This window comes from Phyllostomus discolor, chromosome 3 (assembly GCF_004126475.2).
Source record: "Phyllostomus discolor isolate MPI-MPIP mPhyDis1 chromosome 3, mPhyDis1.pri.v3, whole genome shotgun sequence".
Classification (NCBI taxonomy): Eukaryota; Metazoa; Chordata; class Mammalia; order Chiroptera; family Phyllostomidae; genus Phyllostomus; species Phyllostomus discolor.
Genome location: NC_040905.2, coordinates 117,082,143 through 117,096,082, shown reverse-complemented (window position 1 = coordinate 117,096,082; position 13,940 = coordinate 117,082,143). Strand labels below are relative to the sequence as shown.

At 54.0% G+C, this 13,940-nt stretch overlaps 1 protein-coding gene across 1 annotated transcript in view; it reads left to right on the top strand.

The window, feature by feature from the left end:
* The window catches only part of GSG1L (GSG1 like), a 203,562-nt gene that overhangs the window by 43,067 nt on the left and 146,555 nt on the right, over window positions 1–13,940 (top strand). The gene's annotated exons all lie outside the window — the stretch shown is intronic.

Genomic DNA, 13,940 nt, shown 5'->3' with positions numbered 1-13,940 from the left:
AGTCGGGTCTGAGTGCTGCCGGGGGCAATACAGGAGGGTCAAGGGGCAGGGGTGCACAGTAGGGGTCAGGGAGGCCTCTTTGTGGGCTTCTAGCCCCTCAGATATCTGGGGAGAGAAGGCAAGCTGTTGTGAAGGTCTGAGCCCAGACAGTGCTTGAGGGCGTGGGGAGCATCCTGGGGCATAGTGAGTGAGGGTGGGGCCGGGGTGGGGCTGGGGGGGCAGGAAGGACACACTGGGGAGGGCCACCTGTTGGAACCACTCAGAGAGTTACAAGGGCAGATCCCCTGGCTCACCTCCGGGGCATCTAGGGGACGCAGATGTGCAGCAAAGGTTGAGAGCTGCTGGCTGGTGGAGGGCCCTGCAGGCCACCGTGGGGGTTTTATTCCAAGTGCGACAAGAAGCCTTTGGAGGGCAGAAGGAAGTGGCAGAACCTGATTTACTTTTCTCGGCCTCCCTGCTGGCCGGGTTGGATCCGTGGGAAGGGCAGGAGAGAGGAGGCAGGGAGGCCCCGAGGCGAGAGACCGTTGTTGGCGTCTGGGCAGGGACGGCTGGCGACACCAGCAGTCCGGCCAGCATCCTCAAACACCCCAGACTTCGAGGCTTAAAACAGCACAGATTTATCCCCTGACAGTTCTGGAGGTCAGAAGCTAAAGTGGAGGTAACTGTAGGGCCGAGTGCCTTCAGGGGAGAGTCCCCTTCTTGGTCTTTTTCAGTTTCTAAAGGTCCCTGCGTCCCCGGGCCCTGGCGCTTCCTTCATCTTCAGGGCCCATCACTCCAGCCTCTGGTTCTGCTGCCCCATCTTCTCTGGGCTCTGACCCTCCTGTCCCCTTTAAGGGCCCTGGTGACTGCGTGGGACCCACTGGGATAATCCAAGAGAATCTTCCCAGTCCAGGATCCTTAATCACATGTGCACCGTTTGCGTCTCCATGTAGGGTCACATTCTCAGAGTCTGGGGATGAGGGCCGGGACATCTTTGGGGTCATCGTTCAGCCGACCATGGTCAGGGTGCTGTCTGGAGGGCTGGAGGGGCTGTGGTGTGGGGCCCCGGGATGCTCTCACCCCCTGGGGGCCCTCTGGGGTTCCCCTGCCTGGGCACAGATACCCCTTGGCTTTTGTGCTCTACCTTCAGGTGCTGTGCCAGCTCCAAGGCCAGTGTGCTGGTCTCGTCCCTGTTCCTGAAGGGTCCTCCAGGTGGACAGAGCAGTCCTCTGTGGTTGTTGGAGTTGCCCACTGCCCTAGGGGCACTATGCCACCCTGGTCTCCAGTTGGAGGGCTGGGTCTACCAGGTCACTCACTGCTATTTGACTGGTGTTTTCATAATGTATTAGTTTCTCACGGCTGCTGTAACAAGTCACTGCACATTTACAGGCTTAACAACACTGATTTATTATCTTCCGGTTCTGGTGGCTGAAGTGCTATAATGTCTTACCCACCTAAAATCTAGGTGTGGGCAGGCTGCATTTCACTCTAGGTTCTTCCCTAGAGCGTTGCTAGGCTCTAGGGCAGAACCTGCTCCTGCTTATCCTGACTGTTGGCAGAATTCAGTTCCTCAGGGTTGTAGGAGTAAGGTCCCCATTTTCTTGCTGGCTGTTAACTGATAGCTGTTGTTAGCTTCCTGAGGCCACCGTGTTCCTTGGCACGTGACTCCCTGCCTCCTCCTTCCAAGCCAGCAGCAGTGCATCTCTCTGGCCTTCCTTCCATGGCTGTGCCTCTCTGTCACCAGAGCTGGGAAAGGTTCTCTGCTTTTAAGGACTCATGATTACTTGAGATCTACTTGGATACGCATAATCCCAGATAATCTCCACATCTCAAACTCTGTAACCTTACCACATCTGCAAAGTCCCTTTTGTTGTGGAAAGTAACATATTTACAGAATTTGAGGATTCGGGGGGGACATCTTTGGGGGCCATCGTCCTGCCCACCATGCCAGCTCATGTTAATACAGATCATGACATAATTCACGTTTATTAAGCACTTACTGCATGTCAGACTTTATGTTCAGTAACCCACCAGATTCTCAGAGTGACCCATCTCATAGATGAGGAAATGAGGCACAGAGAGGAGAGGTCATGTTATGGGTTCAGCTGTGCCCCCAGAATTCATATATTGACGTTGTAACCCCCAGAACCTCTGAATGGGACTTTAACTGGAGATAGGGTCTCTCAGAGGAAATGCAGTTAAAATGAGGTCATGCTGTGGACCCTAATCCAATGTGATTGGTGTCCTTAACAAACGGGGAATTCGGAGATCACGTGCACGTAGGGAGCACCACGTGAATGTGAGGACCACTGTCACCAGCCAAGGAGAGAGGCTGGGAACGGATTCTGTCCTTAGAGTCCTCAGAAGGAGCCAGCCCTGCCAACACATTGGTCTTGGACTTCTGGCCCCCAAATTGTGAGACAATACATTTGAGTTGTTTTGGCCACTCACTTGTACTAGCGAACGAATACAAGAGACTTGTCATTGGTTGTGGCATCTGGATTAGAGCCCAGACAGTTGTCCTTCTCAGGCTCTTTGACTAGTTTTCCCTTGCTTCTGTCTCCCTCTTTCTCTCTTTTGGTTTCTTTGTCTCTGTCTTACTTCATCCTGATCTTTTCTTTTTTTCCTGTCTTTTTGTCCCCCGTCTTCGGATCACTGTCCTCTCCTCCTTAATCTGTCTCTCGCTGTCTCCTTCTTTCCCTCCCTGGCTCCCCTGACCCTGCAGACTGAGAGAGGATGCCTCCCCTGCTCCCACCGCCCAGCTCCCCTCCCCTCCCAGCCACCGTTTCTCCGAGAACTCCCTCTGTGATTGCACCGCTGACGATGGGGCCCGCACATGCCTGAGTCCCAGAGTGCAGGCACTGGGTCCTCTTGGGGCCTTGGTGCAGCGGTGATGGGTTGGCAGCTAAGCACTGAGGAGGCTGAGTGTAGAAGCTTCCCGGTCTGAGAGAAGGCCCCCAAGTTGCAAGAAGAGCCAAGTTGAGCCCCCAGTCTCAGTGTCCCCCACTCCCAGCTGTGGGCTCTCATGTTCTACTTAGACCCTGATGTGCACACAGGAGCCTCCAGCTAAGTGGCTGTCATCCCGGGCGCCCCGCTGGGCCTCGCTGGCAGCTGTTCTGGCAGTCACCATGACCTTGCCGCGTGGACTCTTGTTTGTCTGCTTCAGAGTTTTCAGAGCAGCCTTCCTGCCTGCCAGACCCCAGCCTCAAGATTTGACTTGTCTCCTCTGTTGTCCCTGTTCTGGGGTCCCCTGCTGCTCTGAGCGGGAAGCTCCCCGCTGTGTAAGGGAACTCTGGTGGTCTGGGCAGCCCGTGGTCCCCTGTAGAGTTGTGGGCAGGGATTGAGATGGAGACAGGGATGGAGGAAGTCAAAGACGACTGCTGAGAGGGACCTCTAGAGAATGGCGAGAAGCAGGCACTGGGGAGGCATTTGCCTGGACTGGTCCTCCTTCTCTGGGAGCTTTCCCACCCACAGTGTGGTGACCGCCAGCAGCCATGTTTTCCAGGGCAAGCTTACCCTTCCCAGGCCATGCTGATTAGCCATTAGGGCTGGACACCTGACCTGAGGTGGACCATTCAGTTTCTCTCTCCTAGGAATTTGGATCACTCTGGAAGACAGGTCAGGCTCTGTAGGGTTGGAGACAGGGCAGGGGCTAGAGTACTGAGTCAGGCCTATGCCCAGAGGAGCTGAGGGGCTGAGAAGAGGGACCGGGGAGCCGAGGCAACTGGAGAGAGGCTGCCTTGGCTCTGATGGCTTCCCTCTCCCTGCAGTTCCTGCGTGTGGGTTCAGCGAGGAGACATTCATATGTCCACATGTTAATAAGCCTCCATCGTAAGCTCACGAGTGGGTTGTCTTTTGTGACCACACAGCCTCTAGTGACTTCCAGAGGCTCAGCATAGCTCCCGCACCTGCCCTGGCCTGAGGCCCACATGACTCGGCCCTGCTGACTCTAACAGTGCCCCGCCCCTGCTGTTCGCCCCAGGCCCCCAGCTTCTTCCTGTGCCTCCAGCACTCCAAACACATTCCTGCCCCAGGGCCTTTGCACTTGAGTGCAAGTCACCCTCTGTGCTCTACATTTCCACTTTTTTACAGTCTGTCTTATCTGCTGGATCTTCATGTTGTTCACCTCTGACTCCTCAGGGCTTTGAACAGTGCTTGACACACAGTAGGTGCCTAATGAGGATTTGTCGATTGAATGCAAAAAAAAAATGGTGACAGGGCCAAGAGTTAGATCACCTGGGGGCCCATCTGCCTGCACAGGACCCCCTTTTGCCCTTCAGCTGCTCTGACCCAGGAGATGACAGCTCTAAGCTTCCCAAGAGGCGGGTGTGGACCAGGCTGCGAGGAGGTGCTGAGTGCTGCGGAGGTGGCTCTGCTCCTCCAGCCTGACCTCGGGTCCCCTCTGAGCTGACGGGCACTCTGTCCCCTGGGCCACTGTCTATTTTTTCTCTTGTTGGCCTTGGGGATGGTCCCCTGAGGAGGGTCTTCTACTCTCCTACGGTCCTTCAGGAAGGGACCGTGGTTTAGATTCCTCAAGATGGGGGCCTTTGGGCTCGTGTTGGAAGACAAGCCCCTTCCTGGGTAAGCTGGCAAAGAAGACCATTTCACGTGAGGGGAGCTGTTCCCGTCTGTCTCCGCTCCATGGTAAAAAATTCATTGTATTTATTAGCTACGCCATCACACAACATCCCCTGACATATTTCACGCTGTAAAGAGACAGCCCCTGCCACCGAGCTGCGCGAGTGGCTGACAGCGTCGGCGTCCCACACGCACTCGCGCCCGCCGCTCCCACGGGCACGCTCGCTGCTGTCGGGGGCACAGGCGCCGCCGCTGCTGGGAGCAGCCGTGGGGATGAGAGAGCCAGGCTGGTGCCGGCTGCAGCTACCCTCTCCTTTCTGGAAGATGACTGTAGACGCCGAATTATCTGTGTGGATGGGGAAGAGGCAGTGGGAGCAGAGGAGTCCAGGGGCCTAGCTGCCTCCCTGCCAAGCGGCAGAGGCTGACCCGTAACTGGTCCGATGGGTGGGAGTTCGGCAAACTTTCCTTCCCTTCCCTGCCTGCTGATGGGGGTGCTCATGAGTGCCAGCCCACAGAGAAGGGGGAAGCAAAATCACGAATAATCTATTCCCTGAATAATCAGCCCCGAGTACTTGAGAATTAATTGACTTGTAATTGCAGTCATCTCAGCCTAGAGATGCTGGTGCTGGGAGGCAGACCCGTGGATGAGGACGCAGGCTCTGCAGAGGGTGCCCAGGGTCTGGGGCTGACACTGGCCCGCGCAGCACGGGTTAAGGGACGTTTTTTATTGCGACTTTAGGCTGCAAGGGCGGAGAAAGGGCTGACACCACAGGGGGAGGTGGCAAGGAGGAGAGGAGACTCGGATCCAGGAAGGAGCAGTATTTCTTTTCAGACCGTGAACACTGCCCAACACCCCCCAGAATGACACGCTGAAAGAGTCTGGGGGAAGCTTAGGGAGCCGCACATCCTGAAGGAGTTATTGGTTTTATTTAAGTTTCATTGGATGCTCGCTAAAGAAAAAGATTTTGTTTCCCCTCCTGCAACACTCTGGTGGGGGAGCTCAAGTACATAATGTTTGCCTCATGTCGTCATTTAGATGCTTCTGACCGCCCTGCACCGGCAGAGGTTGGTTAGCACACGGAGGGTGGAATGTGACCGGCCATCTCCCGAGGTTCTCTGTGTGGAGGACCCGCTGTGGGGCTGTCCCAAGGAAACCCCCCATTCCAGGGCAGGGTCCTTCCTACCACGTAGCAAGATCCCCAGCCTCCGTCCCATGAGCGAACACCAGATGTGCAGACAGGAGCAAGCCGCGCTGGGTCTGTGCCCATGGACAGGCCCTGGGTTGAGTTTGCCTCCTCCACACACTAGCGGCCAGATCCCAGGCAGTGTCTGCCTTCGTCTGAACCCTGGTTCTCCAACTGCAGGGCGAGGAGGTACTAACTGTGTAGTGACTGCTGTGCCCATCATATCGCTCCCTGCATGTCCCAGCCTTGTGGCCCACCCAGCTGCAGAGGAGGCTGGGGCATGCAGGGAGCTCATGGGGTGTGAGTGGGAGTGATGCACGTCTCTTCTGGGCTGAGCGTACAGCATGCTGCCTTCCCCGCACTTCCTCTCCCTCATCTTGCCGCACCTACACCTTGGAAGGAGCCTGGGTCCCCAAGTCCCCACACGGGTGGGGGTCATGCAGGAGAAACAAGCCTTTAAAATGTTGAAGTGTTTGTAACAGGAGCTAGTATCAACTACCCCAAAGAATCCAGTAGTTCTCCTTGGAGAATTATGGTGAAAAATTAAATGAGGGAGACAGAGCTTATAAAATGCTGAGCAAAGTGCCTGGCACATAGAAAAAGGTCAATAAAATATTAGGTGTGCATATTCATGTATTCACTCAGCAAATATTACTGAGCTCCTATTATGTGCCGGGCATGTGAATTAAAACAACAACAGATACATAAAATTATATTTGGACTTCAAAAATTGCACAGTGCTCCCCACAGTAAAACAGTGCTCGGCCCTCCACTGCTTCAGTGTCCGCTGGCCCTGCTCTGCCAGGCATCATGCTGCGTGGTGGGGTGTGCGGTTGGGCGAGTGAGTCTGTTTCACTTCTAAACTGTTTGCAGGCTGCTAAAGATGCATCATTCAAATGCTAAGTGACAAGTCTTATTTGTCCCTAATTCTGCTTTGGGAAGTCAGGGGGCTCTTCGCAGAGGAAGGAGCTTCCCAGGTCAGCCTCGAAGGCTTGCGTCGGAACGGGGCAGGTAAGAAGGAGAATTTCGGCAGAGGGAGGGGTGCGTCGTCATAAGGCCTTGTGTCTGGTGAGATGTGGTGAGAGCTTTGGAGCCCAGAGCCCCAAGCCCCAAGTTTCCGTGGCAGGCACCACAGGGCACCCTCCCCGGTAGCCGTGTCATGATCCCTGTGACCCCTGAACATGCTGCCTGGAAGGGTGAAAGGGACTTCTTCGGGTGGGGTTGGTGACATGGAGGATTTGGAGTCGGGGAGGTCACTTGATGTTCCCCATGGGCCCGACCTAATCCCACGAGTCCTTCTGAGGAGGGGGCCTTCTCCCAGTCGCCAGACGGGGGCCCTGTCCCTGCGGCAGTGAGAGCAGGGCGCCCCACCTGCGGACTGCGCAGGCGGAGCAAGGGGCCGCAGGTCCAGGAGTGTGGCGGCCTCAAGGGGCTAGAAAAGGCAAGGAGGGGGACCCCCCTGAGCCTCTGCAAGGGGGTGCCGCCCTGCGGACACCTGGCTGAGCCCAGAGGACCCACGGTGGAATTCTGACCTGTGGGATCATAAGAAAGATTTCGTGTTGCGTAAGCTGTTAGGCTGTGGCCCTTCGTTACAGCAGCGTTCGAAAACTACCCCGGACGGTGTCTGACGGAGAGCGTCAAGGGTCACACTCGGCAGGAGAAGGGCAGGTGGGGCTGTTTGCATTTATTCTCTGCGAGCAGTGGGTCTGAAGCGTCAGTGGGGGACCCACTTTTTCCCAGAATATTGATATTCTGCGTTCTGTGTTAATATTAATTAATGTTAATGTTCTGAGAGAGCTCCCTTGTTTCAATGGGTATGAGTTCTCCATAAATTGAATGTATATTTCTTATTTAATTAATGGAAATATAGGTTATTTCCTAGTCCTTTGTTACTAAAATAATGCTGCAGTGAGTTATCTTGACCTTGCATTACTTTGGACACTTGTGAGTATGTTTGTCAGATGAATTCCAAGAAATGATACTGTTGGGTCACAGAGAATATACATTTTTAGGAGTCTGCATTTTAAGTAAAGATTCTGCAAGAACCAAAATTAAGTAGAAATTCCTGAACAGGATTCAGAGCTGGGCTCTATCAACATCCCGGTGTCTGACAGTGCCGGAGGGGCAGGGAGGCCCGGGGGAGGAGGCCGAGGCAGTGGACTTGAGACGAGTGTGTGTGTGTGTGTGTGTGTGTGTGTGTGTGTGTGTGTGGTGGTAGGGTACAGAGATGTTTAGGACTAGCCTGGCATGGTGAGTGTAAGTTGATTTTCTTTTCCTTTTTTAAGATGTTATTTATTTATTTTTAGACAGAAAAGAAGGGAGGGAGAAAGAGAGGGAGAGAAACATCAATGTGTGGTTGACTCTCACCTGGCCCAATAGGTGCCGTGGCCTGCAACCCAGGCATGTGCCCTGATTGGGAATTGAACCTGTGACACTTTGGTTCACAGCCTGTACTCAATCCACTGAGCTATGCCAGCCAGGGTAAAAATTTAAAAAAAATTTAAAAATTAAAATTGGTAAATTCCTAACACATCAGAGGCTCTTTCTCTGTGGCCCTGGGTCAGAGAGTCATGTTGGGGCTGGGCTCCCATGTTAGGACTGAATTCTAATCTCCCGTCTCTTCTGCCTGGGCACGTTGACCCCGGGTAGATAATTACTTCTGTGATTTGAGAGGGGGCGGGGAGAGAAATGCATCTTGCAGACTGTGAACGAAGAACTTCCAGCGCCAGTAGCCTGCTGAGAGAGACGTGAACACCAGTGTCCAGGCCACCTCGGGCCTCCTGGTGTTGGTGTTCCTGTGATTTGTACAAAGCCAGGTGTCGCAGCCACCATACTGCCGACATTTTCAGTGCTTACACACTAAAAAATAGTTGGTGCTTTTACTATGGATTCTCCACTCCTGAGTTTGTTTTGATTCTTCTCTGGTGAGCTGGATTTCCATATCAGTGAGCTTTTCCAAGAACAGCCGTGTTCACTGTGTTCCCCGAGTGCTGTCCTGACGGGGATGTCCACCTGCTGCCCTCAGCGCTGGATGCAGGGCTCAGCGCCCTTTGCCCCCCTGCAGCCGGCCCCAAGAAGAAGGGCGCTGTGTCTGCCTGTCTTCCACCCTTCTGCCCGAGGGTGGGTTGGGTGCCAGCACCACTGGGGCAGCCTGGCGGCCCCCCGAGGACGGGTCCCGGGGGGAGGATCAGAGACGCCACAGTCCAGGAGAAACTCTGGCTGCCAATTTCAGGGCAGCTGAACAGAAGACCGTCCCTCTCCCCTCTTACGTGTGGGGTATCTGTCACTCCCCAAACATGCACGGCTGCTGTGCACCTCCACACAGGCTGCGCACCGCATGGCTCCAGGAGACATCCCTCCCAGGAGCAGGATGTGAGCGGAGCTCAAAGCACAGGGTTCTTGCACCCCCATGTGTTCCAGCCGGCAGTCACCTCAACGCCTTTGTGGATTTCTCCTTAGCCACCTACCCCTGTTCTGCTAAGACTTCTTTTTTGCTCTGTATTGGCTCATATTTTCTTTATATAAATGAATTGAAAGGGAAGCTTTATACTACAATTGGAAATAGAAAACCAGCACAACATGCCAGTAATAGAAGAAATATATATATATATACACAGACATATACACGAGGGGAAACCCAAAATAAAACTGGAATGAACTTCTGGAGGATAGGCCCCTTGTAGTACAGGCTTCCCCTGCTAGGTGAGTGTTCTAGGATCCCATCTGTATCAGTGTGCCAGCTGGCATTGTGGTGAGAGGCTGAGTTTGGCTTCAGTGAAATTTTTTTGAAGACTCTTTCAATGTGTTTGTCCATTTCATGGTGGGTGATCTGCAAGTGCACCTGCCCACACCATGCTGTTCTGCAGTTTGTGGCCAAAAATGGCCTGACCCCCCATGCCCCACCCTCCCTATTCACCCGATCTCAGCCCAAGCGACTTTTTTTGTTGTTGCCCCAGATGAAAAAGTCCTCAAAGGGAAACATTTTGCTGATGTGGAAGAGGCGAAACAAAAATGGCAGAAGCACTAAAAGGCACCAAAATGGACAAGTTAAAAAATGATTTGGAGCAGTGGAAAAAAGTCTCAATAGGTGCACCAAATGGAGAGTACTTTGAAGGTAACTAAAGTTTAAACATGTAAGAAAAAATACACAATTTTTTAATAAATAAATTTCATTTTTTGGGTCCCCTCTCTTCTCTACACCTGAGCCTTTGTGTGCGTGTGTGTGTGTGTGTGTGTGTGTATAAAACAAAGCAGTGTCATCCAGTTCTAGCTGGATTCCCCCTCTCTCCCTCTCTCTCTCTCTCTCTCTCTCTCTCTCTCTCACAGAAATAGAAGATTAGCAAGTGGTAACAGGATCACAGAATTGAAATTTTCTCCCGGAAGTGAGCTGAGGAGTGGGAAGGGAACTGGGGAGCCGTGGTCCCTGCGACGTGGTGGGGTGTACTTTAGCACAAAGCTCCTGTCATGAACCAGCTGTGGGGCACGTGAGGAAACCCTGGCCCTGTCTGGTAGCCCACCGGCTGCTTGAATCTTTTGGCCACATCTCCCCGAGGTAGTCCGAGCCCTTTACACGCTTTCACCATTGGGAAGCCTAACGCCACCTCGGAGGGGCCTCTGCTGTGGCGGGCTCTCCTTCGGGCGCAGCAGACGGAGTCCTGCTCCCGGGACCTGCCGGGGTTCCTTCCCCCTGGAGTCAAGCAGAGTGAACCGAAGCCTTCCTGTAAGGCCCACCTGCCGAACACGACTGCAGGTGGGGGCTCTGGAGGTAGAGCACCGCGGGTGGGGTCCTAGACCCACCTCCTACCACCTCAGCGCTTGGGGGTGAGGTGCTTAACCTCGGCCTCTTCATCTCGTAAGTGGGACTGTGCCTCTTTCATATGGTGGTGGTGCGGGTTAGACAGGACGCATGGAGGTTCCAGCCTCAGCTCAGTGTCCGGCCCGTGACCAGAGCTCACGCAAATCCGGAGCCCTCCCAGGTCTTGGTTTTCACATCCGGAGACCGAAGACGGTGGGCTCACTGGCCCCCACGTCCTTCCCCCCATCTCTGGTCAGTAATTCTGTGCTGGGGAGGAAGAGAAGGAAAACCAGGACTCAGGTGCTTGCGGGTCAGAATCTCCCCACGCCAGCCAGTGTGCCACAGAAAAAGTGCCCCAGCTTCCTGCGTCCTCAGTGTCTCCTCGAAAACATCCTTTTGGGGAGTCAGTGAGCACAACCCATGAAGGATTTGTGATAGTAAGTCACAAATTGTGATTTGGGATAGTACCCAAAAAGGGCGGAAATGAAGCTGATGGGTTAAGAAAACCAGCCTGGTCTTGCTTTAACAATGCAACTTATGGGATGACATTAAAAAGTTCCCAATGTCCTTTATTTATCAAGCTCCCTTGAAAGATGATGACAATATGAATTCTGAACACTTATGGAGTCCTGGTCATGCGTCAGCTGTCTCACACGTATGATTTCCTTTGGTCCCCCAATTGTGTACGAGGAGGCACCAGCTGCTGTAACAAATAAACCCTGAGATAACTGTGGATCTCCCAGTAGTCATTTGTTTCTCACTCATGTGCTGCTTCAGCACAGGTGATCCTGGGGGTGGCAGGTCTCCACTACGCAGTGACTTGGGGACTAGGCAAGTTCTGTGTTGTGCCTCCACCACTTCCTAGCGCCTTGGAGTCCTCTGCATCTGGTGGCACACTCGCTGCATGAAAACCCTAGCCAGGAAGTGGCACACATCCCTCACACGTACATTTTAAAGGCAAGAACCCGCCAGGATGCAGGGCATGCTGGGAAACAGTGCACCTGGCTGGGCAGCCATTTCGTGGTGTAACTCCATACGACCGAAGGAATAGTGCATTTTTTGGTGGACAGCTAGCTCTTTCTGTCACATCTTATGTGACATAGATGACGATCATACCCACTTTGCAGATGAGGAAGCTAAGACCTAGAGAGTCTGGTCTGCAAGTGGTCAGAGGGCTCATAAGTGGCAAAGCTAGGACTTGAACGCCAAGCTTCTGTGAGTTCAAAGCTCTCACATTTAGCCACCACTGTTAATGTTAAGGAGGCATTTAGATTCTTCCAGCTGTAAAATTCTGCAGAACAAATGCGTCCCTTCAATTTACCCACAGTGCCCCGCATGCCCAGGCAAGGCACATCTGGAGGCCCCGGTGACCGTCCTGCTGGGGGGGGGGGGGAGTCGGTCCCTGCCATTCCATCCGCTTGGACAAGTGATTGTCCTCAGAAAGTTAACCCGCATTTTGGACTCCTGACAGAAATCAAGGCCTGGTACCATCTGTAAGAGACAAATAAATCAAAATACCATCAGCAGATGAGTGTGAGCCATCTGCTGCCCTGTCAGTTGAACTGGCAGGGCCTCCGGAGAATTCCAAGGGAGCACTTGCCAAGCCTCCGCCGCCAGCCTGAACGGTGAGAGAAGAAGCTTCACCCGAGATCCGCCGGCGTTTTTTCTTTGCTCGCTGCTGCTCCCGGTGCCGAGTTCCTTGAATCTAGCCAGTGGAGGTGGGGGGGCAGTGCTTTTGCCCTTGCCAAACAGTTCACATTGTTTCTCATCAGCCCCATATACCGGGGCCAGGACCAGTGCTCCTCTGCCCCCGCCCCTCTCCCCTCGGCAAGCTGGAAGTGCCAGCTGTGGGTGAGACCAGCCACACGCCTACCAAGAAGCTGGACAGAGTCTCAGAACCAGAGTCGAACTCAGGACCAGCCATGTTGGGGCCTGTTTGGGCATCTCAAAATGCGGCCACTTTCTGATGGCCGATTTCTCCTGCCACAGGTGGAGTCCTCCTTGGAAGGCACCTGAGACTTGCTTTAGTAAGCATGGGTGTTTCTAGAACTTGCTTAGCCTGCTAAGAGGTGGTACAAAGTAGTGGCCAAACGCAGAGGCTGTACTGGGCTGTTGCAAGTTGAATCCTGTCTCCACCACCGGCTGTGTGACCTCAGACAAGTTACTCGGTTTCCCCATGCCTCAGCTGCTTCATCTGTAAAATGGGGGTGGTAGTTTGTGAAGCACTTTGGGCCTGGCACAAAGTACCTGAGAATGTGGCATGTTAGCAGCTCTCGCTCGCCGGCCAGCTTGGTGAGACCGGTGCCGCTGCCTCTCCCCATTGCCCCTGCATTCCCCGCGTCCTCACTGTGGGTCTCAGATGCCCTCTCCTCGCCCTGAACTCCACAGAAACCCAACAACACCATCTGGTGGGGGATGAAATTAAGTCACGATCCTCAGACCTGGGGTTGTGGGGACCCAGCCAGGGATCCCTCTTGCTGTCTGTCTTCCTGCTGCCAACCACACCTGGGCTCCTGCATGTTTATGCCAAGGGCAGCTTGGCCGACCCTCGGTGCTCCACACCCCTCTGCCGGCCTCAGCATCTGCTCTGGCCACCTCCCCGAAACTGCCCGTGGTCCGCCAGGTGCCCTCCACCCACTCAGGCTGAGGTTGCACAAGTGCAGCCTCCTGCTTCTGGCTTGGGAAGCTGCCCAGGTCGCCTGGGCTTTTTGGAGGAGGAGTGCAATGTGTCTCTAGCCCAGGATCCAGGGAAGGGGTCAAAAATAGCTCTTCTTTCTGGAGCCAAGCACTGGGCAGGCGTTTTCATGAACTTTCTTCTGTTTCCTCCTTTTTGCAAGTCTGGAAAGCCAGGTACTCCATGACTGCCATTTGGCAGGTGACAAGAAGGCTCAGGGAAGTGCCACCACACCACTCTGTGAGGTCATGTGGCTAGGAGGAGGGAAAGGAGGGATTTGAACTCAGCTGTGGTGGCTTTGCAGCCCAGAGACCTCCGTTGGCCTTGCGAGCACCCCGTTCCGAGGAGGGAGTCTGAGCTGTGATGAATGACAGTGGGGTGTGGGTGTCAGCTCATTAAGCTGATCCCTTGCAGATGTTGCCTGATTTAAATCCTGACTGAAGACTTCTTGTTTCATACCCATCACCTCATTTAGCCCTCAAGCAGCCCCACGAGGCTAGAATGATCATTTACTGGCAAAAACAAGCAAACAAAAAAACCTCAGTCAAACAAAAACCATTGTTTATACACAGTCCCACAGCTAGCAATGGCAGAGTGGGGACTCGAACTCAGGTCCGTGCGCAGCCGTGGCCCAGGCTTTTGTCTTGGGACCACACGCTGCCTGGCCTCCGTGACCCTGCTGTACCCACTTGCTGCCCCTCGCTGCCTCCATACACGGCCTTCTGTCTCA